This window comes from Nothobranchius furzeri, chromosome 15 (genome assembly GCF_043380555.1).
Source record: "Nothobranchius furzeri strain GRZ-AD chromosome 15, NfurGRZ-RIMD1, whole genome shotgun sequence".
In the NCBI taxonomy this organism is placed as follows: domain Eukaryota; kingdom Metazoa; phylum Chordata; class Actinopteri; order Cyprinodontiformes; family Nothobranchiidae; genus Nothobranchius; species Nothobranchius furzeri.
Window position 1 is genome coordinate 10,014,827 of NC_091755.1, and position 26,241 is coordinate 10,041,067.

A 26,241-nucleotide genomic window follows, 5' to 3' on the forward strand; every position below is an offset into this window, starting at 1 on the left:
GGGCCTCTCTCCTGGAGGCGCTCAGTCAGACCCAGTGCTGACATGTGGCAAGACGCTCCTCGGGGCGCGTCCTGCTTGGGCCTCTCTCCTGGAGGCGCTCAGTCAGACTGAGTAGTGACATGAGGCAAGACGCTCCTCGGGGCGCGTCTTGCTTGGGCTTCTCTCCTGGAGGCGCTCAGACAGACCCAGTGTTGACATGTGACAAGACGCTCCTCGGGGCGCGTCTTGCTTGGGCCTCTCTCCCGGAGGCGCTCAGTCAGAACCAGAGGTGACATGTGGCAAGACGCTCCTCGGGGCGCGTCTTGCTTGGGCCTCTCTCCTGGAGGCGCTCAGTCAGACCGAGTGCTGACATGTGGCAAGATGCTCCTCCGGGCGCGTCTTGCTTGGGCCTCTCTCCTGGAGGCGCTCAGTCAGACCCAGTGTTCACATGTGGCAAGACGCTCCTCGGGGCGCGTCTTGCTGGGGCTTCTCTCATGGAGGCACTCAGTCAGACCCAGTGTTGACATGTGGCAAAACGCTCCTCGGGGCGCGTGTTGCTTGGACCTCTCTCCTGGAGGCGCTCAATTAGACCCAGTGTTGACATGTGGCAAGACGCTCCTCGGGGCTTGTCTTGCTTGGGCTTCTCTCCTGGAGGCCCTCAGTCAGACCCATTGTTGACATGTGGCAAGACGCTCCTCGGGGCGCTTCTTGCTTGGGCCTCTCTCCTGGAGGCGCTCAGTCAGACCCTGTGTTGACATGTTTCAAGACGCTCCTCGGGCGTTTCTTGCTTGCGCCTCTCTCCTGGAGGCGCTCAGTAAGACCCAGAGGTGACATGTGGCAAGACGCTCCTCGGGCCTCTCTCCTGGAGGCGCTCAGTCAGACCCAGTGTTGACATGTGGCAAGACGCTTCTCGGGGCGCGTCTTGCTTGGGCCTCTCTCCTGGAGGTGCTCAGTCAGACCCAGTGTTGACATGTGGCAATACGCTCCTCGGGGCGCGTCTTGCTGGGGCTTCTCTCATGGAGGCACTCAGTCAGACACAGTGTTGACATGTGGCAAGATGCTCCTCGGGGCACGTCTTGCGTGGGCCTCTCTCCTGGAGGCGCTCAGTCAGACCCAGAGGAGACATGTGTCAAGACGCTCCTCGGGGTGCGTCTTGCTTGGGCCTCTCTCCTGGAGGCGCTCAGTCAGACCGAGTGCTGACATGTGGCAAGACGCTCCTCCGGGCGCGTCTTGCTTGGGCCTCTCTCCTGGAGGCGCTCAGTCAGACCCAGTGTTCCCATGTGGCAAGACGCTCCTCGGGGCGCGTCTTGCTTGGGCCTCTCTCCTGGAGGCGCTCAGTCAGACCCAGTGTAGACATGTGGCAAGACGCTCCTCGGGGCGCGTCTTGCTTGGGTCTCTCTCCTGGAGGCGCTCAGTCAGACCCAGTGGTGACATGTGGCAAGACGCTCCTCGGGGCGCGTATTGCTTGGGCCTCTCTCCTGGATGCCCTCTGTCAGACAGAGTGTTGACATGTGGCAAGACTCTCCTCGGGGCGCGTCTTGCTTGGGCTTCTCTCATGGAGGCCCTCAGTCAGACCCAGTGTTGACATGTGTCAAGACGCTCCTCGGGGCGTATCTTGCTTGGGCCTCTCTCCTGGAGGCGCTCAGTCAGACCCAGTGTTGACATGTGGCAAGACGCTCCTCGGGGCGCGTCTTGCTTGGGCTTCTCTCCTGAAGGCCCTCAGTCAGACCCATTGTTGACATGTGGCAAGACGCTCCTCGGGGCACGTCTTGCTTGGGCCTCTCTCCTGGAGGCGCTCAAACAGACCGAGTAGTGACATGTGGCAAGACGCTCCTCGGGGCGCGTCTTGCTTGGAACTCTCTCCCTGAGGCACTGAGTCAGACCGAGTAGTGACATGTGGCAAGACGCTCCTCGGGGCACGTCTTGCTTGGACCTCTCTCCCTGAGGCGCTCAGTCAGACCCAGTGTTGACATTTGGCAAGACACTCCTCGGGGCGCGTCTTGCTTGGGCCTCTCTCATGGAGGCCCTCTGTCAAACCCAGTGTTGACATGTGTCAAGACGCTCCTCAGGGGGCGTCTTGCTTTGGCCTCTCTCCTGGAGGCGCTCAGTCAGACCGAGTGCTGACATTTTGCAAGAAGCTCCTCGGGGCTCGTCTTGCTTGGGCTTCTCTCCCGGAGGCCCTCAGTAAGAACCATTGTTGACACGTGGCAAGACGCCTCTCGGGGCGCGTCTTGCTTGGGCCTCTCTCCTGGAGGCGCTCAGTCAGACTGAGTAGTGACATGTGGCCTGACGCTCCTCGGGGCGCGTGTTGCTTGGGCCTCTCTCCTGGAGGCGCTCAGTCAGACCAAGTGGTGACATGTGGCAAGACACTCCTCGGGGCGCGTCTTGCTTGGGCCTCTCTCCTGGAGGCCCTCTGTCAGACCCAGTGTTGACATGTGGCAAGACACTCCTCGGGGCGCGTCTTGCTTGGGCCTCTCTCATGGAGGCCCTCTGTCAGACCGAGTGCTGACATGTGGCAAGAAGCTCCTCGGGGCGCGTCTTGCTTGGGATTCTCTCCTGGAGGCCCTCAGTAAGACCCATTGTTGACATGTGGCAAGACGCTCCTCGGGGCGCGATTTGCTTGGGCCTCTCTCCTGGAGGGGCTCAGTCAGACTGAGTAGTGACATGTGGCCTGACGCTCCTCGGGGCGCGTGTTTTTTGGGCCTCTCTCCTTGAGGCGCTCAGTCAGACCAAGTGGTGACATGTGGCAAGACACTCCTCGGGGCGCGTCTTGCTTGGGCCTCTCTCCTGGAGGCCCTCTGTCAGACCCAGTGTTGACATGTGTCAAGACGCTCCTCGGGGCGCGTCTTGCTTGGGCTTCTCTCCTGGAGGCCCTCAGTCAGACCCATTGTTGACATGTGGCAAGACGCTCCTCGGGGCGCGTCTTGCTTGGGCCTCTCTCCTGGAGGCGCTCAGTCAGACCGAGTGCTGACATAAGGCAAGACGCTCCTCGGGGCGCGTCTTGCTGGGGCCTCTCTCCTGGAGGCGCTCAGTCAGACCCAGTGCTGACATGTGGCAAGACGCTCCTCGGGGCGCTTCCTGCTTGGGCCTCTCTCCTGGAGGCGCTCAGTCAGACTGAGTAGTGACATGTGGCCTGACGCTCCTCGGGGCGCGTCTTGCTTGGGCCTCTCTCCTGGAGGCCATCAGTCAGACCCATTGTTGACATGAGGCAAGACGCTCCTCGGGGCGCGTCTTGCTTGGGCTTCTCTCCTGGAGGCGCTCAGACAGACCTAGTGTTGACATGTGACAAGACGCTCCTCGGGGCGCGTCTTGCTTGGGCCTCTCTCCTGGAGGCGCTCAGTCAGAACCAGAGGTGACATGTGGCAAGACGCTCCTCGGGGCGCGTCTTGCTTGGGCCTCTCTCCTGGATGCGCTCAGTCAGACCGAGTGCTGACATGTGGCAAGACGCTCCTCCGGGCGCGTCTTGCTTGGGCCTCTCTCCTGGAGGCGCTCAGTCAGACCCAGTGTTCACTTGTGGCAAGACGCTCCTGGGGGCGCGTCTTGCTTGGGCCTCTCTCCTGGAGGCGCTCAGTCAGACCCAGTGTAGACATGTGGCAAGACGCTCCTCGGGGCGCGTCGTGCTTGGGCCTCTCTCCTGGAGGCGCTCAGTCAGACCGAGTGCTGACACGTGGCAAGACGCTCCTCGGGGCGCGTCTTGCTTGGGCCTCTCTCCTGGAGGCCCTCTGTCAGACCCAGTGTTGGCATGTGGCAAGACGCTCCTCAGGGCGCGTCTTGGTTGGGTCTCTCTCCTGGAGGCGCTCAGTCAGACCCAGTGGTGACATGTGGCAAGACGCTCCTCGGGGCGCGTATTGCTTGGGCCTCTCTCCTGGATGCCCTCTGTCAGACAGGGTGTTGACATGTGGCAAGACTCTCCTCGGGGCGCGTCTTGCTTGGGCTTCTCTCATGGAGGCCCTCAGTCAGACCCAGTGTTGACATGTGTCAAGACGCTCCTCGGGGCGTGTCTTGCTTGGGCCTCTCTCCTGGAGGCGCTCAGTCAGACCCAGTGTTGACATGTGGCAAGACGCTCCTCGGGGCACGTCTTGCTTTGGCCTCTCTCCTGGAGGCGCTCAAACAGACCGAGTAGTGACATGTGGCAAGACGCTCCTCGGGGCGCATCTTGCTTGGACCTCTCTCCCTGAGGCACTCAGTCAGACCGAGTGCTGACATGTGGCAAGAAGCTCCTCGGGGCGCGTCTTGCTTGGGCTTCTCTCCCGGAGGCCCTCAGTAAGAACCATTGTTGACACGTGGCAAGACGCTCCTCGGGGCGTGTCTTGCTTGGGCCTCTCTCCTGGAGGCGCTCAGTCAGACTGAGTAGTGACATGTGGCCTGACGCTCCTCGGGGCGCGTGTTGCTTGGGCCTCTCTCCTGGAGGCCCTCAGTCAGACCCATTGTTGACATGTGGCAAGACGCTCCTCGGGGCGCTTCTTGCTTGCGCCTCTCTCCTGGAGGCGCTCAGTCAGACCCAGAGGTGACATGTGGCAAGACGCTCCTCGGGCCTCTCTCCTGGAGGCGCTCAGTCAGACCCAGTGTTGACATGTGGCAAGACGCTTCTCGGGGCGCGTCTTGCTTGGGCCTCTCTCCTGGAGGTGCTCAGTCAGACCCAGTGTTGACATGTGGCAATACGCTCATCGGGGCGCGTCTTGCTGGGGCTTCTCTCATGGAGGCACTCAGTCAGACCCAGTGTTGACATGTGGCAAGATGCTCCTCGGGGCACGTCTTGCGTGGGCCTCTCTCCTGGAGGCGCTCAGTCAGACCCAGAGGAGACATGTGTCAAGACGCTCCTCGGGGTGCGTCTTGCTTGGGCCTTTCTCCTGGAGGCGCTCAGTCAGACCGAGTGCTGACATGTGGCAAGACGCTCCTCCGGGCGCGTCTTGTTTGGGCCTCTCTCCTGGAGGCGCTCAGTCAGACCCAGTGTTCACATGTGGCAAGACGCTCCTCGGGGCGCGTCTTGCTTGGGCCTCTCTCCAGGAGGTGCTCAGTCAGACCCAGTGTAGACATGTGGCAAGACGCTCCTCGGGGCGCGTCTTGCTTGGGCCTCTCTCCTGGAGGCGCTCATGCAGACCGAGTGCTGACATGTGGCAAGACACTCCTCGGGGCGCGTCTTGCTTGGGCCTCTCTCCTGGAGGCGCTCAGTCAGACCCAGTGGTGACATGTGGCAAGACACTCCTCGGGGCGCATCTTGCTTGGGCCTCTCTCCTGGAGGCCCTCTGTCAGACCCAGTGTTGGCATGTGGCAAGACGCTCCTCAGGGCGCGTCTTGGTTGGGTCTCTCTCCTGGAGGCGCTCAGTCAGACCCATTGTTGACATGTGGCAAGACGCTCCTCGGGGCGCGTCTTGCTTGGGCCTCTCTCCTGGAGGCGCTCAGTCAGACCGAGTGCTGACATAAGGCAAGACGCTCCTCGGGGCGCGTTTTGCTGGGGCCTCTCTCCTGGAGGCGCTCAGTCAGACCCAGTGCTGACATGTGGCAAGACGCTCCTCGGGGTGCGTCCTGCTTGGGCCTCTCTCCTGGAGGCGCTCAGTCAGACTGAGTAGTGACATGTGGCAAGACGCTCCTCGGGGCGCGTCTTGCTTGGGCCTCTCTCCTGGAGGCGCTCAGTCAGACCCAGTGGTGACATGTGGCAAGACACTCCTCGGGGCGCATCTTGCTTGGGCCTCTCTCCTGGAGGCCCTCTGTCAGACCCAGTGTTGGCATGTGGCAAGACGCTCCTCAGGGCGCGTCTTGGTTGGGTCTCTCTCCTGGAGGCGCTCAGTCAGACCCATTGTTGACATGTGGCAAGACGCTCCTCGGGGCGCGTCTTGCTTGGGCCTCTCTCCTGGAGGCGCTCAGTCAGACCGAGTGCTGACATAAGGCAAGACGCTCCTCGGGGCGCGTTTTGCTGGGGCCTCTCTCCTGGAGGCGCTCAGTCAGACCCAGTGCTGACATGTGGCAAGACGCTCCTCGGGGTGCGTCCTGCTTGGGCCTCTCTCCTGGAGGCGCTCAGTCAGACTGAGTAGTGACATGAGGCAAGACGCTCCTCGGGGCGCGTCTTGCTTGGGCTTCTCTCCTGGAGGCGCTCAGACAGACCCAGTGTTGAAATGTGACAAGACGCTCCTCGGGGCGCGTCTTGCTTGGGCCTCTCTCCCGGAGGCGCTCAGTCAGAACCAGAGGTGACATGTGGCAAGACGCTCCTCGGGGCGCGTCTTGCTTGGGCCTCTCTCCTGGAGGCGCTCAGTCAGACCGAGTGCTGACATGTGGCAAGATGCTCCTCCGGGCGCGTCTTGCTTGGGCCTCTCTCCTGGAGGCGCTCAGTCAGACCCAGTGTTCACATGTGGCAAGACGCTCCTCGGGGCGCGTCTTGCTGGGGCTTCTCTCATGGAGGCACTCAGTCAGACCCAGTGTTGACATGTGGCAAAACGCTCCTCGGGGCGCGTGTTGCTTGGACCTCTCTCCTGGAGGCGCTCAATTAGACCCAGTGTTGACATGTGGCAAGACGCTCCTCGGGGCTTGTCTTGCTTGGGCTTCTCTCCTGGAGGCCCTCAGTCAGACCCATTGTTGACATGTGGCAAGACGCTCCTCGGGGCGCTTCTTGCTTGGGCCTCTCTCCTGGAGGCGCTCAGTCAGACCCTGTGTTGACATGTTTCAAGACGCTCCTCGGGCGTTTCTTGCTTGCGCCTCTCTCCTGGAGGCGCTCAGTCAGACCCAGAGGTGACATGTGGCAAGACGCTCCTCGGGCCTCTCTCCTGGAGGCGCTCAGTCAGACCCAGTGTTGACATGTGGCAAGACGCTTCTCGGGGCGCGTCTTGCTTGGGCCTCTCTCCTGGAGGTGCTCAGTCAGACCCAGTGTTGACATGTGGCAATACGCTCCTCGGGGCGCGTCTTGCTGGGGCTTCTCTCATGGAGGCACTCAGTCAGACACAGTGTTGACATGTGGCAAGATGCTCCTCGGGGCACGTCTTGCGTGGGCCTCTCTCCTGGAGGCGCTCAGTCAGACCCAGAGGAGACATGTGTCAAGACGCTCCTCGGGGTGCGTCTTGCTTGGGCCTCTCTCCTGGAGGCGCTCAGTCAGACCGAGTGCTGACATGTGGCAAGACGCTCCTCCGGGCGCGTCTTGCTTGGGCCTCTCTCCTGGAGGCGCTCAGTCAGACCCAGTGTTCCCATGTGGCAAGACGCTCCTCGGGGCGCGTCTTGCTTGGGCCTCTCTCCTGGAGGCGCTCAGTCAGACCCAGTGTAGACATGTGGCAAGACGCTCTTCGGGGCGCGTCTTGCTTGGGTCTCTCTCCTGGAGGCGCTCAGTCAGACCCAGTGGTGACATGTGGCAAGACGCTCCTCGGGGCGCGTATTGCTTGGGCCTCTCTCCTGGATGCCCTCTGTCAGACAGAGTGTTGACATGTGGCAAGACTCTCCTCGGGGCACGTCTTGCTTGGGCTTCTCTCATGGAGGCCCTCAGTCAGACCCAGTGTTGACATGTGTCAAGACGCTCCTCGGGGCGTATCTTGCTTGGGCCTCTCTCCTGGAGGCGCTCAGTCAGACCCAGTGTTGACATGTGGCAAGACGCTCCTCGGGGCGCGTCTTGCTTGGGCTTCTCTCCTGAAGGCCCTCAGTCAGACCCATTGTTGACATGTGGCAAGACGCTCCTCGGGGCACGTCTTGCTTGGGCCTCTCTCCTGGAGGCGCTCAAACAGACCGAGTAGTGACATGTGGCAAGACGCTCCTCGGGGCGCGTCTTGCTTGGAACTCTCTCCCTGAGGCACTGAGTCAGACCGAGTAGTGACATGTGGCAAGACGCTCCTCGGGGCACGTCTTGCTTGGACCTCTCTCCCTGAGGCGCTCAGTCAGACCCAGTGTTGACATTTGGCAAGACACTCCTCGGGGCGCGTCTTGCTTGGGCCTCTCTCATGGAGGCCCTCTGTCAAACCCAGTGTTGACATGTGTCAAGACGCTCCTCAGGGGGCGTCTTGCTTTGGCCTCTCTCCTGGAGGCGCTCAGTCAGACCGAGTGCTGACATTTTGCAAGAAGCTCCTCGGGGCTCGTCTTGCTTGGGCTTCTCTCCCGGAGGCCCTCAGTAAGAACCATTGTTGACACGTGGCAAGACGCCCCTCGGGGCGCGTCTTGCTTGGGCCTCTCTCCTGGAGGCGCTCAGTCAGACTGAGTAGTGACATGTGGCCTGACGCTCCTCGGGGCGCGTGTTGCTTGGGCCTCTCTCCTGGAGGCGCTCAGTCAGACCAAGTGGTGACATGTGGCAAGACACTCCTCGGGGCGCGTCTTGCTTGGGCCTCTCTCCTGGAGGCCCTCTGTCAGACCCAGTGTTGACATGTGGCAAGACACTCCTCGGGGCGCGTCTTGCTTGGGCCTCTCTCATGGAGGCCCTCTGTCAGACCGAGTGCTGACATGTGGCAAGAAGCTCCTCGGGGCGCGTCTTGCTTGGGATTCTCTCCTGGAGGCCCTCAGTAAGACCCATTGTTGACATGTGGCAAGACGCTCCTCGGGGCGCGATTTGCTTGGGCCTCTCTCCTGGAGGGGCTCAGTCAGACTGAGTAGTGACATGTGGCCTGACGCTCCTCGGGGCGCGTGTTGCTTGGGCCTCTCTCCTTGAGGCGCTCAGTCAGACCAAGTGGTGACATGTGGCAAGACACTCCTCGGGGCGCGTCTTGCTTGGGCCTCTCTCCTGGAGGCCCTCTGTCAGACCCAGTGTTGACATGTGTCAAGACGCTCCTCGGGGCGCGTCTTGCTTGGGCTTCTCTCCTGGAGGCCCTCAGTCAGACCCATTGTTGACATGTGGCAAGACGCTCCTCGGGGCGCGTCTTGCTTGGGCCTCTCTCCTGGAGGCGCTCAGTCAGACCGAGTGCTGACATAAGGCAAGACGCTCCTCGGGGTGCGTCTTGCTGGGGCCTCTCTCCTGGAGGCGCTCAGTCAGACCCAGTGCTGACATGTGGCAAGACGCTCCTCGGGGCGCTTCCTGCTTGGGCCTCTCTCCTGGAGGCGCTCAGTCAGACTGAGTAGTGACATGTGGCCTGACGCTCCTCGGGGCGCGTCTTGCTTGGGCCTCTCTCCTGGAGGCCCTCAGTCAGACCCATTGTTGACATGAGGCAAGACGCTCCTAGGGGCGCGTCTTGCTTGGGCTTCTCTCCTGGAGGCGCTCAGACAGACCTAGTGTTGACATGTGACAAGACGCTCCTCGGGGCGCGTCTTGCTTGGGCCTCTCTCCTGGAGGCGCTCAGTCAGAACCAGAGGTGACATGTGGCAAGACGCTCCTCGGGGCGCGTCTTGCTTGGGCCTCTCTCCTGGATGCGCTCAGTCAGACCGAGTGCTGACATGTGGCAAGACGCTCCTCCGGGCGCGTCTTGCTTGGGCCTCTCTCCTGGAGGCGCTCAGTCAGACCCAGTGTTCACTTGTGGCAAGACGCTCCTGGGGGCGCGTCTTGCTTGGGCCTCTCTCCTGGAGGCGCTCAGTCAGACCAAGTGTAGACATGTGGCAAGACGCTCCTCGGGGCGCGTCGTGCTTGGGCCTCTCTCCTGGAGGCGCTCAGTCAGACCGAGTGCTGACACGTGGCAAGACGCTCCTCGGGGCGCGTCTTGCTTGGGCCTCTCTCCTGGAGGCCCTCTGTCAGACCCAGTGTTGGCATGTGGCAAGACGCTCCTCAGGGCGCGTCTTGGTTGGGTCTCTCTCCTGGAGGCGCTCAGTCAGACCCAGTGGTGACATGTGGCAAGACGCTCCTCGGGGCGCGTATTGCTTGGGCCTCTCTCCTGGATGCCCTCTGTCAGACAGAGTGTTGACATGTGGCAAGACTCTCCTCGGGGCGCGTCTTGCTTGGGCTTCTCTCATGGAGGCCCTCAGTCAGACCCAGTGTTGACATGTGTCAAGACGCTCCTCGGGGCGTGTCTTGCTTGGGCCTCTCTCCTGGAGGCGCTCAGTCAGACCCAGTGTTGACATGTGGCAAGACGCTCCTCGGGGCACGTCTTGCTTGGGTCTCTCTCCTGGAGGCGCTCAAACAGACCGAGTAGTGACATGTGGCAAGACGCTCCTCGGGGCGCATCTTGCTTGGACCTCTCTCCCTGAGGCACTCAGTCAGACCGAGTGCTGACATGTGGCAAGAAGCTCCTCGGGGCGCGTCTTGCTTGGGCTTCTCTCCCGGAGGCCCTCAGTAAGAACCATTGTTGACACGTGGCAAGACGCTCCTCGGGGCGTGTCTTGCTTGGGCCTCTCTCCTGGAGGCGCTCAGTCAGACTGAGTAGTGACATGTGGCCTGACGCTCCTCGGGGCGCGTGTTGCTTGGGCCTCTCTCCTGGAGGCGCTCAGTCAGACCAAGTGGTGACATGTGGCAAGACACTCCTCGGGGCGCGTCTTGCTTGGGCCTCTCTCCTGGAGGCCCTCTGTCAGACCCAGTGTTGACATGTGGCAAGACACTCCTCGGGGCGCATCTTGCTTGGGCCTCTCTCATGGAGGCCCTCTGTCAGACCCAGTGTTGACATGTGTCAAGACGCTCCTCGGGGCGCGTCTTGCTTTGGCCTCTCTCCTGGAGGCGCTCAGTCAGACCGAGTGCTGACATGTGGCAAGAAGCTCCTCGGGGCGCGTCTTGCTTGGGCTTCTCTCCTGGAGGCCCTCAGTAAGACCCATTGTTGAAATGTGGCAAGACGCTCCTCGGGGCGCGATTTGCTTGGGCCTCTCTCCTGGAGGCGCTCAGTCAGACTGAGTAGTGACATGTGGCCTGACGCTCCTCGGGGCGCGTGTTGCTTGGGCCTCTCTCCTTGAGGCGCTCAGTCAGACCAAGTGGTGACATGTGGCAAGACACTCCTCGGGGCGCGTCTTGCTTGGGCCTCTCTCCTGGAGGCCCTCTGTCAGACCCAGTGTTGACATGTGTCAAGACGCTCCTCGGGGCGCGTCTTGCCTGGGCTTCTCTCCTGGAGGCCCTCAGTCAGACCCATTGTTGACATGTCGCAAGACGCTCCTCGGGGCGCGTCTTGCTTGGGCCTCTCTCCTGGAGGCGCTCAGTCAGACCGAGTGCTGACATAAGGCAAGACGCTCCTCGGGGCGCGTCTTGCTGGGGCCTCTCTCCTGGAGGCGCTCAGTCAGACCCAGTGCTGACATGTGGCAAGACGCTCCTCGGGGCGCGTCCTGCTTGGGCCTCTCTCCTGGAGGCGCTCAGTCAGACTGAGTAGTGACATGTGGCCTGACGCTCCTCGGGGCGCGTCTTGCTTGGGCCTCTTTCCTGGAGGCCCTCAGTCAGACCCATTGTTGACATGAGGCAAGACGCTCCTCGGGGCGCGTCTTGCTTGGGCTTCTCTCCTGGAGGCGCTCAGACAGACCCAGTGTTGACATGTGACAAGACGCTCCTCGGGGCGCGTCTTGCTTGGGCCTCTCTCCTGGAGGTGCTCAGTCAGAACCAGAGGTGACATGTGGCAAGACGCTCCTCGGGGCGCGTCTTGCTTGGGCCTCTCTCCTGGAGGCCCTCTGTCAGACCCAGTGTTGACATGTGGCAAGACACTCCTCCCGGCGCATCTTGCTTGGGCCTCTCTCCTGGAGGCCCTCAGTCAGACCCATTGTTGACATGTGGCAAGCCGCTCCTCGGGGCGCGTCTTGCTTGGGCCTCTCTCCTGGAGGCGCTCAGTCAGACCAAGTGGTGACATGTGGCAAGACACTCCTCGGGGCGCGTCTTGCTTGGGCCTCTCTCCTGGAGGCCCTCTGTCAGACCCAGTGTTGACATGTGTCAAGACGCTCCTCGGGGCGCGTCTTGCTTGGGCTTCTCTCCTGGAGGCCCTCAGTCAGACCCATTGTTGACATGTGGCAAGACGCTCCTCGGGGCGCGTCTTGCTTGGGCCTCTCTCCTGGAGGCGCTCAGTCAGACCGAGTGCTGACATGTGGTAAGACGCTCCTCGGGCCGCGTGTTGCTTGGGCTTCTCTCCTGGAGGCCCTCAGTCAGACCCATTGGTGACATGTGGCAAGACGCTCCTCGGGGCGTGTCTTGCTTGGGCCTCTCTCCTGGAGGTGCTCAGTCAGACCGAGTGCTGACATGTGGCAAGACGCTCCTCGGGGCGCCTCTTGCTTGGGCTTCTCTCCTGGAGGCGCTCAGAAAGACCCAGTGTTGACATGTGAAAAGACGCTCCTCGGGGCGCGTCTTGCTTGGGCCTCTCTCCTGGAGGCGCTCAGTCAGACCGAGTGCTGACATAAGGCAAGACGCTCCTCGGGGCGCGTCCTGCTTGGGCCTCTGTCCTGGAGGCGCTCAGTCAGACTGAGTAGTGACATGTGGCCTGACGCTCCTCGGGGTGCGTCTTGCTTGGGCCTCTCTCCTGGAGGCGCTCAGTCAGACCCAGTGGTGACATGTGGCAAGACACTCCTCGGGGCGCGTCTTGCTTGGGCCTCTCTCCTGGAGGCCCTCTGTCAGACCCAGTGTTGACATGTGTCAAGACGCTCCTCGGGGCTCGTCTTGCTTGTGCCTCTCTCCTGGAGGCGCTCAGTCAGACCGAGTGCTGACATAAGGCAAGACGCTCCTCGGGGCGCGTGTTGCTTGGACCTCTCTCCTGGAGGCGCTCAATTAGACCCAGTGTTGACATGTGGCAAGACGCTCCTCGGGGCTTGTCTTGCTTGGGCTTCTCTCCTGGAGGCCCTCAGTCAGACCCATTGTTGACATGTGGCAAGACGCTCCTCGGGGCGCTTCTTGCTTGGGCCTCTCTCCTGGAGGCGCTCAGTCAGACCCTGTGTTGACATGTTTCAAGACGCTCCTCGGGCGTTTCTTGCTTGCGCCTCTCTCCTGGAGGCGCTCAGTCAGACCCAGAGGTGACATGTGGCAAGACGCTCCTCGGGCCTCTCTCCTGGAGGCGCTCAGTCAGACCCAGTGTTGACATGTGGCAAGACGCTTCTCGGGGCGCGTCTTGCTTGGGCCTCTCTCCTGGAGGTGCTCAGTCAGACCCAGTGTTGACATGTGGCAATACGCTCCTCGGGGCGCGTCTTGCTGGGGCTTCTCTCATGGAGGCACTCAGTCAGACACAGTGTTGACATGTGGCAAGATGCTCCTCGGGGCACGTCTTGCGTGGGCCTCTCTCCTGGAGGCGCTCAGTCAGACCCAGAGGAGACATGTGTCAAGACGCTCCTCGGGGTGCGTCTTGCTTGGGCCTCTCTCCTGGAGGCGCTCAGTCAGACCGAGTGCTGACATGTGGCAAGACGCTCCTCCGGGCGCGTCTTGCTTGGGCCTCTGTCCTGGAGGCGCTCAGTCAGACCCAGTGTAGACATGTGGCAAGACGCTCCTCGGGGCGCGTCTTGCTTGGGTCTCTCTCCTGGAGGCGCTCAGTCAGACCCAGTGGTGACATGTGGCAAGACGCTCCTCGGGGCGCGTATTGCTTGGGCCTCTCTCCTGGATGCCCTCTGTCAGACAGAGTGTTGACATGTGGCAAGACTCTCCTCGGGGCGCGTCTTGCTTGGGCTTCTCTCATGGAGGCCCTCAGTCAGACCCAGTGTTGACATGTGTCAAGACGCTCCTCGGGGCGTATCTTGCTTGGGCCTCTCTCCTGGAGGCCCTCAGTCAGACCCATTGTTGACATGTGGCAAGACGCTCCTCGGGGCACGTCTTGCTTGGGCCTCTCTCCTGGAGGCGCTCAAACAGACCGAGTAGTGACATGTGGCAAGACGCTCCTCGGGGCGCGTCTTGCTTGGAACTCTCTCCCTGAGGCACTGAGTCAGACCGAGTAGTGACATGTGGCAAGACGCTCCTCGGGGCACGTCTTGCTTGGACCTCTCTCCCTGAGGCGCTCAGTCAGACCCAGTGTTGACATTTGGCAAGACACTCCTCGGGGCGCGTCTTGCTTGGGCCTCTCTCATGGAGGCCCTCTGTCAAACCCAGTGTTGACATGTGTCAAGACGCTCCTCAGGGGGCGTCTTGCTTTGGCCTCTCTCCTGGAGGCGCTCAGTCAGACCGAGTGCTGACATTTTGCAAGAAGCTCCTCGGGGCTCGTCTTGCTTGGGCTTCTGTCCCGGAGGCCCTCAGTAAGAACCATTGTTGACACGTGGCAAGACGCCCCTCGGGGCGCGTCTTGCTTGGGCCTCTCTCCTGGAGGCGCTCAGTCAGACTGAGTAGTGACATGTGGCCTGACGCTCCTCGGGGCGCGTGTTGCTTGGGCCTTTCTCCTGGAGGCGCTCAGTCAGACCAAGTGGTGACATGTGGCAAGACACTCCTCGGGGCGCGTCTTGCTTGGGCCTCTCTCCTGGAGGCCCTCTGTCAGACCCAGTGTTGACATGTGGCAAGACACTCCTCGGGGCGCGTCTTGCTTGGGCCTCTCTCATGGAGGCCCTCTGTCAGACCGAGTGCTGACATGTGGCAAGAAGCTCCTCGGGGCGCGTCTTGCTTGGGATTCTCTCCTGGAGGCCCTCAGTAAGACCCATTGTTGACATGTGGCAAGACGCTCCTCGGGGCACGATTTGCTTGGGCCTCTCTCCTGGAGGGGCTCAGTCAGACTGAGTAGTGACATGTGGCCTGACGCTCCTCGGGGCGCGTGTTGCTTGGGCCTCTCTCCTTGAGGCGCTCAGTCAGACCAAGTGGTGACATGTGGCAAGACACTCCTCGGGGCGCGTCTTGCTTGGGCCTCTCTCCTGGAGGCCCTCTGTCAGACCCAGTGTTGACATGTGTCAAGACGCTCCTCGGGGCGCGTCTTGCTTGGGCTTCTCTCCTGGAGGCCCTCAGTCAGACCCATTGTTGACATGTGGCAAGACGCTCCTCGGGGCGCGTCTTGCTTGGGCCTCTCTCCTGGAGGCGCTCAGTCAGACCCAGTGCTGACATGTGGCAAGACGCTCCTCGGGGCGCTTCCTGCTTGGGCCTCTCTCCTGGAGGCGCTCAGTCAGACTGAGTAGTGACATGTGGCCTGACGCTCCTCGGGGCGCGTCTTGCTTGGGCCTCTCTCCTGGAGGCCCTCAGTCAGACCCATTGTTGACATGAGGCAAGACGCTCCTCGGGGCGCGTCTTGCTTGGGCTTCTCTCCTGGAGGCGCTCAGACAGACCTAGTGTTGACATGTGACAAGACGCTCCTCGGGGCGCGTCTTGCTTGGGCCTCTCTCCTGGAGGCGCTCAGTCAGAACCAGAGGTGACATGTGGCAAGACGCTCCTCGGGGCGCGTCTTGCTTGGGCCTCTCTCCTGGAGGCGCTCAGTCAGACCCAGTGTTCACTTGTGGCAAGACGCTCCTGGGGGCGCGTCTTGCTTGGGCCTCTCTCCTGGAGGCGCTCAGTCAGACCCAGTGTAGACATGTGGCAAGACGCTCCTCGGGGCGCGTCGTGCTTGGGCCTCTCTCCTGGAGGCGCTCAGTCAGACCGAGTGCTGACACGTGGCAAGACGCTCCTCGGGGCGCGTCTTGCTTGGGCCTCTCTCCTGGAGGCCCTCTGTCAGACCCAGTGTTGGCATGTGGCAAGACGCTCCTCAGGGCGCGTCTTGGTTGGGTCTCTCTCCTGGAGGCGCTCAGTCAGACCCAGTGGTGACATGTGGCAAGACGCTCCTCGGGGCGCGTATTGCTTGGGCCTCTCTCCTGGATGCCCTCTGTCAGACAGAGTGTTGACATGTGGCAAGACTCTCCTCGGGGCGCGTCTTGCTTGGGCTTCTCTCATGGAGGCCCTCAGTCAGACCCAGTGTTGACATGTGTCAAGACGCTCCTCGGGGCGTGTCTTGCTTGGGCCTCTCTCCTGGAGGCGCTCAGTCAGACCCAGTGTTGACATGTGGCAAGACGCTCCTCGGGGCACGTCTTGCTTGGGCCTCTCTCCTGGAGGCGCTCAAACAGACCGAGTAGTGACATGTGGCAAGACGCTCCTCGGGGCGCATCTTGCTTGGACCTCTCTCCCTGAGGCACTCAGTCAGACCGAGTGCTGACATGTGGCAAGAAGCTCCTCGGGGCGCGTCTTGCTTGGGCTTCTCTCCCGGAGGCCCTCAGTAAGAACCATTGTTGACACGTGGCAAGACGCTCCTCGGGGCGTGTCTTGCTTGGGCCTCTCTCCTGGAGGCGCTCAGTCAGACTGAGTAGTGACATGTGGCCTGACGCTCCTCGGGGCGCGTGTTGCTTGGGCCTCTCTCCTGGAGGCGCTCAGTCAGACCAAGTGGTGACATGTGGCAAGACACTCCTCGGGGCGCGTCTTGCTTGGGCCTCTCTCCTGGAGGCCCTCTGTCAGACCCAGTGTTGACATGTGGCAAGACACTCCTCGGGGCGCATCTTGCTTGGGCCTCTCTCATGGAGGCCCTCTGTCAGACCCAGTGTTGACATGTGTCAAGACGCTCCTCGGGGCGCGTCTTGCTTTGGCCTCTCTCCTGGAGGCGCTCAGTCAGACCGAGTGCTGACATGTGGCAAGAAGCTCCTCGGGGCGCGTCTTGCTTGGGCTTCTCTCCTGGAGGCCCTCAGTAAGACCCATTGTTGAAATGTGGCAAGACGCTCCTCGGGGCGCGATTTGCTTGGGCCTCTCTCCTGGAGGCGCTCAGTCACACTGAGTAGTGACATGTGGCCTGACGCTCCTCGGGGCGCGTGTTGCTTGGGCCTCTCTCCTTGAGGCGCTCAGTCAGACCAAGTGGTGACATGTGGCAAGACACTCCTCGGGGCGTGTCTTGCTTGGGCCTCTCTCCTGGAGGCCCTCTGTCAGACCCAGTGTTGACATGTGTCAAGACGCTCCTCGGGGCGCGTCTTGCCTGGGCTTCTCTCCTGGAGGCCCTCAGTCAGACCCATTGTTGACATGTCGCAAGACGCTCCTCGGGGCGCGTCTTGCTTGGGCCTCTCTCCTGGAGGCGCTCAGTCAGACCGAGTGCTGACATAAGGCCTGACGCTCCTCGGGGCGCGTCTTGCTTGGGCCTCTCTCCTGGAGGCCCTCAGTCAGACCCATTGTTGACATGAGGCAAGACGCTCCTCGGGGCGCGTCTTGCTTGGGCTTCTCTCCTGGAGGCGCTCAGACAGACCTAGTGTTGACATGTGACAAGACGCTCCTCGGGGCGCGTCTTGCTTGGGCCTCTCTCCTGGAGGCGCTCAGTCAGAACCAGAGGTGACATGTGGCAAGACGCTCCTCGGGGCGCGTCTTGCTTGGGCCTCTCTCCTGGAGGCGCTCAGTCAGACCCAGTGTTCACTTGTGGCAAGACGCTCCTGGGGGCGCGTCTTGCTTGGGCCTCTCTCCTGGAGGCGCTCAGTCAGACCCAGTGTAGACATGTGGCAAGACGCTCCTCGGGGCGCGTCGTGCTTGGGCCTCTCTCCTGGAGGCGCTCAGTCAGACCGAGTGCTGACACGTGGCAAGACGCTCCTCGGGGCGCGTCTTGCTTGGGCCTCTCTCCTGGAGGCCCTCTGTCAGACCCAGTGTTGGCATGTGGCAAGACGCTCCTCAGGGCGCGTCTTGGTTGGGTCTCTCTCCTGGAGGCGCTCAGTCAGACCCAGTGGTGACATGTGGCAAGACGCTCCTCGGGGCGCGTATTGCTTGGGCCTCTCTCCTGGATGCCCTCTGTCAGACAGAGTGTTGACATGTGGCAAGACTCTCCTCGGGGCGCGTCTTGCTTGGGCTTCTCTCATGGAGGCCCTCAGTCAGACCCAGTGTTGACATGTGTCAAGACGCTCCTCGGGGCGTGTCTTGCTTGGGCCTCTCTCCTGGAGGCGCTCAGTCAGACCCAGTGTTGACATGTGGCAAGACACTCCTCGGGGCACGTCTTGCTTGGGCCTCTCTCCTGGAGGCGCTCAAACAGACCGAGTAGTGACATGTGGCAAGACGCTCCTCGGGGCGCATCTTGAATGGACCTCTCTCCCTGAGGCACTCAGTCAGACCGAGTGCTGACATGTGGCAAGAAGCTCCTCGGGGCGCGTCTTGCTTGGGCTTCTCTCCCGGAGGCCCTCAGTAAGAACCATTGTTGACACGTGGCAAGACGCTCCTCGGGGCGTGTCTTGCTTGGGCCTCTCTCCTGGAGGCGCTCAGTCAGACTGAGTAGTGACATGTGGCCTGACGCTCCTCGGGGCGCGTGTTGCTTGGGCCTCTCTCCTGGAGGCGCTCAGTCAGACCAAGTGGTGACATGTGGCAAGACACTCATCGGGGCGCGTCTTGCTTGGGCCTCTCTCCTGGAGGCCCTCTGTCAGACCCAGTGTTGACATGTGGCAAGACACTCCTCGGGGCGCATCTTGCTTGGGCCTCTCTCATGGAGGCCCTCTGTCAGACCCAGTGTTGACATGTGTCAAGACGCTCCTCGGGGCGCGTCTTGCTTTGGCCTCTCTCCTGGAGGCGCTCAGTCAGACCGAGTGCTGACATGTGGCAAGAAGCTCCTCGGGGCGCGTCTTGCTTGGGCTTCTCTCGTGGAGGCCCTCAGTAAGACCCATTGTTGAAATGTGGCAAGACGCTCCTCGGGGCGCGATTTGCTTGGGCCTCTCTCCTGGAGGCGCTCAGTCAGACTGAGTAGTGACATGTGGCCTGACGCTCCTCGGGGCGCGTGTTGCTTGGGCCTCTCTCCTTGAGGCGCTCAGTCAGACCAAGTGGTGACATGTGGCAAGACACTCCTCGGGGCGCGTCTTGCTTGGGCCTCTCTCCTGGAGGCCCTCTGTCAGACCCAGTGTTGACATGTGTCAAGACGCTCCTCGGGGCGCGTCTTGCCTGGGCTTCTCTCCTGGAGGCCCTCAGTCAGACCCATTGTTGACATGTGGCAAGACGCTCCTCGGGGCGCGTCTTGCTTGGGCCTCTCTCCTGGAGGCGCTCAGTCAGACCGAGTGCTGACATAAGGCAAGACGCTCCTCGGGGCGCGTCTTGCTGGGGCCTCTCTCCTGGAGGCGCTCAGTCAGACCCAGTGCTGACATGTGGCAAGACGCTCCTCGGGGCGCGTCCTGCTTGGGCCTCTCTCCTGGAGGCGCTCAGTCAGACTGAGTAGTGACATGTGGCCTGACGCTCCTCGGGGCGCGTCTTGCTTGGGCCTCTTTCCTGGAGGCCCTCAGTCAGACCCATTGTTGACATGAGGCAAGACGCTCCTCGGGGCGCGTCTTGCTTGGGCTTCTCTCCTGGAGGCGCTCAGACAGACCCAGTGTTGACATGTGACAAGACGCTCCTCGGGGCGCGTCTTGCTTGGGCCTCTCTCCTGGAGGTGCTCAGTCAGAACCAGAGGTGACATGTGGCAAGACGCTCCTCCCGGCGCATCTTGCTTGGGCCTCTCTCCTGGAGGCCCTCAGTCAGACCCATTGTTGACATGTGGCAAGCCGCTCCTCGGGGCGCGTCTTGCTTGGGCCTCTCTCCTGGAGGCGCTCAGTCAGACCAAGTGGTGACATGTGGCAAGACACTCCTCGGGGCGCGTCTTGCTTGGGCCTCTCTCCTGGAGGCCCTCTGTCAGACCCAGTGTTGACATGTGTCAAGACGCTCCTCGGGGCGCGTCTTGCTTGGGCTTCTCTCCTGGAGGCCCTCAGTCAGACCCATTGTTGACATGTGGCAAGACGCTCCTCGGGGCGCGTCTTGCTTGGGCCTCTCTCCTGGAGGCGCTCAGTCAGACCGAGTGCTGACATGTGGCAAGACGCTCCTCGGGCCGCGTGTTGCTTGGGCTTCTCTCCTGGAGGCCCTCAGTCAGACCCATTGTTGACATGTGGCAAGACGCTCCTCGGGGCGTGTCTTGCTTGGGCCTCTCTCCTGGAGGTGCTCAGTCAGACCGAGTGCTGACATGTGGCAAGACGCTCCTCGGGGCGCGTCTTGCTTGGGCTTCTCTCCTGGAGGCGCTCAGAAAGACCCAGTGTTGACATGTGAAAAGACGCTCCTCGGGGCGCGTCTTGCTTGGGCCTCTCTCCTGGAGGCGCTCAGTCAGACCGAGTGCTGACATAAGGCAAGACGCTCCTCGGGGCGCGTCCTGCTTGGGCCTCTGTCCTGGAGGCGCTCAGTCAGACTGAGTAGTGACATGTGGCCTGACGCTCCTCGGGGTGCGTCTTGCTTGGGCCTCTCTCCTGGAGGCGCTCAGTCAGACCCAGTGGTGACATGTGGCAAGACACTCCTCGGGGCGCGTCTTGCTTGGGCCTCTCTCCTGGAGGCCCTCTGTCAGACCCAGTGTTTACATGTGTCAAGACGCTCCTCGGGGCTCGTCTTGCTTGTGCCTCTCTCCTGGAGGCGCTCAGTCAGACCGAGTGCTGACATAAGGCAAGACGCTCCTCGGGGCGCGTCTTGCTGGGGCCTCTCTCCTGGAGGCGCGCAGTTAGACCCAGTGCTGACATGTGGCAAGACGCTCCTCGGGGCGCGTCTTGCTTGGGCCTCTCTCCTGGAGGCGCTCATTCAGACCCAGTGGTGACATGTGGCAAGACGCTCCTCGGGGCGCGTATTGCTTGGGCCTCTCTCCTGAATGCCCTCTGTCAGACCGAGTGTTGACATGTGGCAAGACTCTCCTCGGGGCGCGTCTTGCTTGGGCTTCTCTCATGGAGGCCCTCAGTCCGACCCAGTGTTGACATGTGTCAAGACACTCCTCGGGGCGTGTCTTGCTTGGGCCTCTCTCCTGGAGGCGCTCAGTCAGACCCAGTGTTGACATGTGGCAAGACGCTCCTCTGGGCGCGTCTTGCTTGGGCTTCTCTCCTGGAGGCCCTCAGTCAGACCCATTGTTGACATGTGGCAAGACGCTCCTCGGGGCACGTCTTGCTTGGGCCTCTCTCCTGGAGACGCTCAGTCAGACCGAGTAGTGACATGTGGCAAGACGCTCCTCGGGGCGCGTTTTGCTTGGACCTCTCTCCTGTAGGCGCCCAGTTAGACCGAGTAGTGACATGTGGCAAGACGCTCCTCGGGGCGCGTCTTGCTTGGGCCTCTCTCCTGGAGGCGCTCAGTCAGACCGAGTGCTGACATAAGGCAAGACGCTCCTCGGGGCGCGTCTTTCTGGGGCCTCTCTCCTGGAGGTGCTCAATCAGACCCAGTGGTGACACGTGGCAAGACGCTCCTCTGGGCGCGTCTTGCTTGGGCCTCTCTCCTGGAGGAGCTCAGTCAGACCCAGTGGTGACACGTGGCAAGACGCTCCTCGGGGCGCATCTTGCTTGGGCCTCTCTCCTGGAGGCGCTAAGTCAGACCCAGTGTTGACACGTGGCAAGACGCTCCTCGGGGCGCGTCTTGCTTGGGCCTCTCTCCTGGAGGCGCTCAGTCAGACACAGTGTTGACATGTGGCAAGACACTCCTCGGGGCGCGTCTTGCTTGGGCTTCTCTCATGGAGGCCCTCAGTAAGACCCATTGTTGACATGTGCAAAGAAGCTCCTCGGGGCGTGTCTTGCTTTGGCTTCTCTCCTGGAGGCCCTCAGTCAGACCCATTGTTCACATGTGGCAAGACACTCCTCGGGGCGCGTATTGCTTGGGCCTCTCTCCTGGATGCCCTCTGTCAGACCCAGTGTTGACATGTGGCAAGACTCTCCTCGGGGCGCCTCTTGCTTGGCCTTCTCTCATGGAGGCCCTCAGTCAGACCCAGTGTTGACATGTGTCAAGACGCTCCTCGGGGCGTGTCTTGCTTGGGCCTCTCTCCTGGAGGCGCTCAGTCAGACCCAGTTTTGACATGTGGCAAGACGCTCCTCGGGGCGCTTCTTGCTTGGGCTTCTCTCCAGGAGGCCCTCAGTCAGACCCATTGTTGACATGTGGCAAGACGCTCCTCGGGGCATGTCTTGCTTGGGCCTCTCTCCTGGAGGCGCTCAGTCAGACCGAGTAGTGACATGTGGCAAGACGCTCCTCGGGGCGCGTCTTGCTGGGGCTTCTCTCATGGAGGCACTCAGTCAGACCCAGTGTTGACATGTGGCAAGACGCTCCTCGGGACGCGTGTTGCTTGGACCTCTCTCCTGGAGGCGCTCAGTCAGACCGAGTAGTGACATGTGGCAAGACGCTCCTCGGGGCGCGTCTTGCTTGGGCCTCTCTCCTGGAGGTGCTCAATTAGACCCAGTGTTGACATGTGGCAAGACGCTCCTCGGGGCGCGTCTTGCTTGGGCTTCTCTCCTGGAGGCCCTCAGTCAGACCCATTGTTGACATGTGGCAAGACGCTCCTCGGGGCGCTTCTTGCTTGGGCCTCTCTCCTGGAGGCGCTCAGTCAGACCGAGTGCTGACATGTGGCAAGACGCTCCTCGGGGCGCGTCTTGCTGGGGCCTCTCTCCTGGAGGCGCTCAGTCAGACCAAGTGGTGACATGTGGCAAGACACTCCTCGGGGCGCGTCTTGCTTGGGCCTCTCTCCTGGAGGCCCTCTGTCAGACCCAGTGTTGACATGTGGCAAGACACTCCTCGGGGCGCATCTTGCTTGGGCCTCTCTCATGGAGGCCCTCTGTCAGACCCAGTGTTGACATGTGTCAAGACGCTCCTCGGGGCGCGTCTTGCTTTGGCCTCTCTCCTGGAGGCGCTCAGTCAGACCGAGTGCTGACATGTGGCAAGAATCTCCTCGGGGCGCGTCTTTCTTGGGCTTCTCTCCTGGAGGCCCTCAGTAAGACCCATTGTTGAAATGTGGCAAGACGCTCCTCGGGGCGCGATTTGCTTGGGCCTCTCTCCTGGAGGCGCTCAGTCAGACTGAGTAGTGACATGTGGCCTGACGCTCCTCGGGGCGCGTGTTGCTTGGGCCTCTCTCCTTGAGGCGCTCAGTCAGACCAAGTGGTGACATGTGGCAAGACACTCCTCGGGGCGCGTCTTGCTTGGGCCTCTCTCCTGGAGGCCCTCTGTCAGACCCAGTGTTTACATGTGTCAAGACGCTCCTCGGGGCGCGTCTTGCCTGGGCTTCTCTCCTGGAGGCCCTCAGTCAGACCCATTGTTGACATGTCGCAAGACGCTCCTCGGGGCGCGTCTTGCTTGGGCCTCTCTCCTGGAGGCGCTCAGTCAGACCGAGTGCTGACATAAGGCAAGACGCTCCTCGGGGCGCGTCTTGCTGGGGCCTCTCTCCTGGAGGCGCTCAGTCAGACCCAGTGCTGACATGTGGCAAGACGCTCCTCGGGGCGCGTCCTGCTTGGGCCTCTCTCCTGGAGGCGCTCAGTCAGACTGAGTAGTGACATGTGGCCTGACGCTCCTCGGGGCGCGTCTTGCTTGGGCCTCTTTCCTGGAGGCCCTCAGTCAGACCCATTGTTGACATGAGGCAAGACGCTCCTCGGGGCGCGTCTTGCTTGGGCCTCTCTCCTGGAGGTGCTCAGTCAGAACCAGAGGTGACATGTGGCAAGACGCTCCTCGGGGCGCGTCTTGCTTGGGCCTCTCTCCTGGAGGCCCTCTGTCAGACCCAGTGTTGACATGTGGCAAGACGCTCCTCCCGGCGCATCTTGCTTGGGCCTCTCTCCTGGAGGCCCTCAGTCAGACCCATTGTTGACATGTGGCAAGCCGCTCCTCGGGGCGCGTCTTGCTTGGGCCTCTCTCCTGGAGGCCCTCAGTCCGACCCAGTGTTGACATGTGTCAAGACACTCCTCGGGGCGTGTCTTGCTTGGGCCTCTCTCCTGGAGGCGCTCAGTCAGACCCAGTGTTGACATGTGGCAAGACGCTCCTCTGGGCGCGTCTTGCTTGGGCTTCTCTCCTGGAGGCCCTCAGTCAGACCCATTGTTGACATGTGGCAAGACGCTCCTCGGGGCACGTCTTGCTTGGGCCTCTCTCCTGGAGGCTCTCAGTCAGACCGAGTAGTGACATGTGGCAAGACGCTCCTCGGGGCGCGTTTTGCTTGGACCTCTCTCCTGGAGGCGCTCAGTTAGACCGAGTAGTGACATGTGGCAAGACGCTCCTCGGGGCGCGTCTTGCTTGGGCCTCTCTCCTGGAGGCGCTCAGTCAGACCGAGTGCTGACATAAGGCAAGACGCTCCTCGGGGCGCGTCTTTCTGGGGCCTCTCTCCTGGAGGTGCTCAATCAGACCCAGTGGTGACACGTGGCAAGACGCTCCTCTGGGCGCGTCTTGCTTGGGCCTCTCTCCTGGAGGAGCTCAGTCAGACCCAGTGGTGACACGTGGCAAGACGCTCCTCGAAGCGCATCTTGCTTGGGCCTCTCTCCTGGAGGCGCTAAGTCAGACCCAGTGTTGACACGTGGCAAGACGCTCCTCGGGGCGCGTCTTGCTTGGGCCTCTCTCCTGGAGGCGCTCAGTCAGACACAGTGTTGACATGTGGCAAGACACTCCTCGGGGCGCGTCTTGCTTGGGCTTCTCTCATGGAGGCCCTCAGTAAGACCCATTGTTGACATGTGGAAAGAAGCTCCTCGGGGCGCGTCTTGCTTTGGCTTCTCTCCTGGAGGCCCTCAGTCAGACCCATTGTTCACATGTGGCAAGACACTCCTCGGGGCGCGTATTGCTTGGGCCTCTCTCCCGGATGCCCTCTGTCAGACCCAGTGTTGACATGTGGCAAGACTCTCCTCGGGGCGCCTCTTGCTTGGCCTTCTCTCATGGAGGCCCTCAGTCAGACCCAGTGTTGACATGTGTCAAGACGCTCCTCGGGGCGTGTCTTGCTTGGGCCTCTCTCCTGGAGGCGCTCAGTCAGACCCAGTTTTGACATGTGGCAAGACGCTCCTCGGGGCGCTTCTTGCTTGGGCTTCTCTCCAGGAGGCCCTCAGTCAGACCCATTGTTGACATGTGGCAAGACGCTCCTCGGGGCATGTCTTGCTTGGGCCTCTCTCCTGGAGGCGCTCAGTCAGACCGAGTAGTGACATGTGGCAAGACGCTCCTCGGGGCGCGTCTTGCTGGGGCTTCTCTCATGGAGGCACTCAGTCAGACCCAGTGTTGACATGTGGCAAGACGCTCCTCGGGGCGCGTGTTGCTTGGACCTCTCTCCTGGAGGCGCTCAGTCAGACCGAGTAGTGACATGTGGCAAGACGCTCCTCGGGGCGCGTCTTGCTTGGGCCTCTCTCCTGGAGGTGCTCAATTAGACCCAGTGTTGACATGTGGCAAGACGCTCCTCGGGGCGCGTCTTGCTTGGGCTTCTCTCCTGGAGGCCCTCAGTCAGACCCATTGTTGACATGTGGCAAGACGCTCCTCGGGGCGCTTCTTGCTTGGGCCTCTCTCCTGGAGGCGCTCAGTCAGACCGAGTGCTGACATGTGGCAAGACGCTCCTCGGGGCGCGTCTTGCTGGGGCCTCTCTCCTGGAGGCGCTCAGTCAGACCCATTGTTGACATGTGTCAAGACGCTCCTCGGGCGTTTCTTGCTTGCGCCTCTCTCCTGGAGGCGCTCAGTCAGACCCAGAGGTGACATGTGGCAAGACGCTCCTCGGGCCTCTCTCCTGGAGGCGCTCAGTCAGACCCAGTGTTGACATGTGGCAAGACGCTCCTCGGGGCGCGTCTTGCTTGGGCCTCTCTCCTGGATGTGCTCAGTCAGACCCAGTGTTGACATGTGGCAAGACGCTCCTCGGGGCGCGTCTTGCTGGGGCTTCTCTCATGGAGGGACTCAGTCAGACCCAGTGTTGACATGTGGCAAGATGCTCCTCGGGGCACGTCTTGCTTGGGCCTCTCTCCTGGAGGCGCACAGTCAGACCCAGAGGAGACATGTGTCAAGATGCTCCTCGGGGCGCGTCTTGCTTCGGCCTCTCTCCTGGAGGCGCTCAGTCAGACCGAGTGCTGACATGTGGCAAGACGCTCCTCCGGGCGCGTCTTGCTTGGGCCTCTCTCCTGGAGGCGCTCAGTCAGACCGAGTGCTGACATTTGGCAAGACACTCCTCGGGGCGCATCTTGCTTGGGCTTCACTCCTGGAGGCCCTCAGTCAGACCCAGTGTTGACATGTGGCAAGACGCTCCTCGGGGCGCGTCTTATTTGGGCCTCTCTCCTGGAGGCCCTCGGTCAGACCCAGTGTTGACATGTGGCAAGACGCTCCTCGGGGCGCGTCTTATTTGGGCCTCTCTCCTGGAGGCCCTCAGTCAGACTGAGTAGTGACATGTGGCAAGACGCTCCTCGGGGCGCGTCTTGCTTGGGCCTCTCTCATGGAGGCCCTCTGTCAGACCCATTGTTGACATGTGTCAAGACGCTCCTCGGGGCGCATCTTGCTTTGGCCTCTCTCCTGGAGGCGCTCAGTCAGACCGAGTGCTGACATGTGGCAAGAAGCTCCTCGGGGCGCGTCTTCCTTGGGCTTCTCTCCTGTAGGTCCTCAGTCAGACCCATTGTTGACATGTGGCAAGACGCTCCTCGGGGCGCGTATTGCTTGGGCCTCTCTCCTGGATGCCCTCTGTCAGACCCAGTGTTGACATGTGGCGGGACTCTCCTCGGGGCGCGTCTTGCTTGGGCTTCTCACATGGAGGCCCTCAGTCAGACCCAGTGTTAACATGTGTCTAGACGCTCCTTGGGGCGTGTCTTTCTTGGGCCTCTCTCCTGGAGGCGCTCAGTCAGACCCAGTGTTGACATTTGGCAAGACGCTCCTCGGGGCGC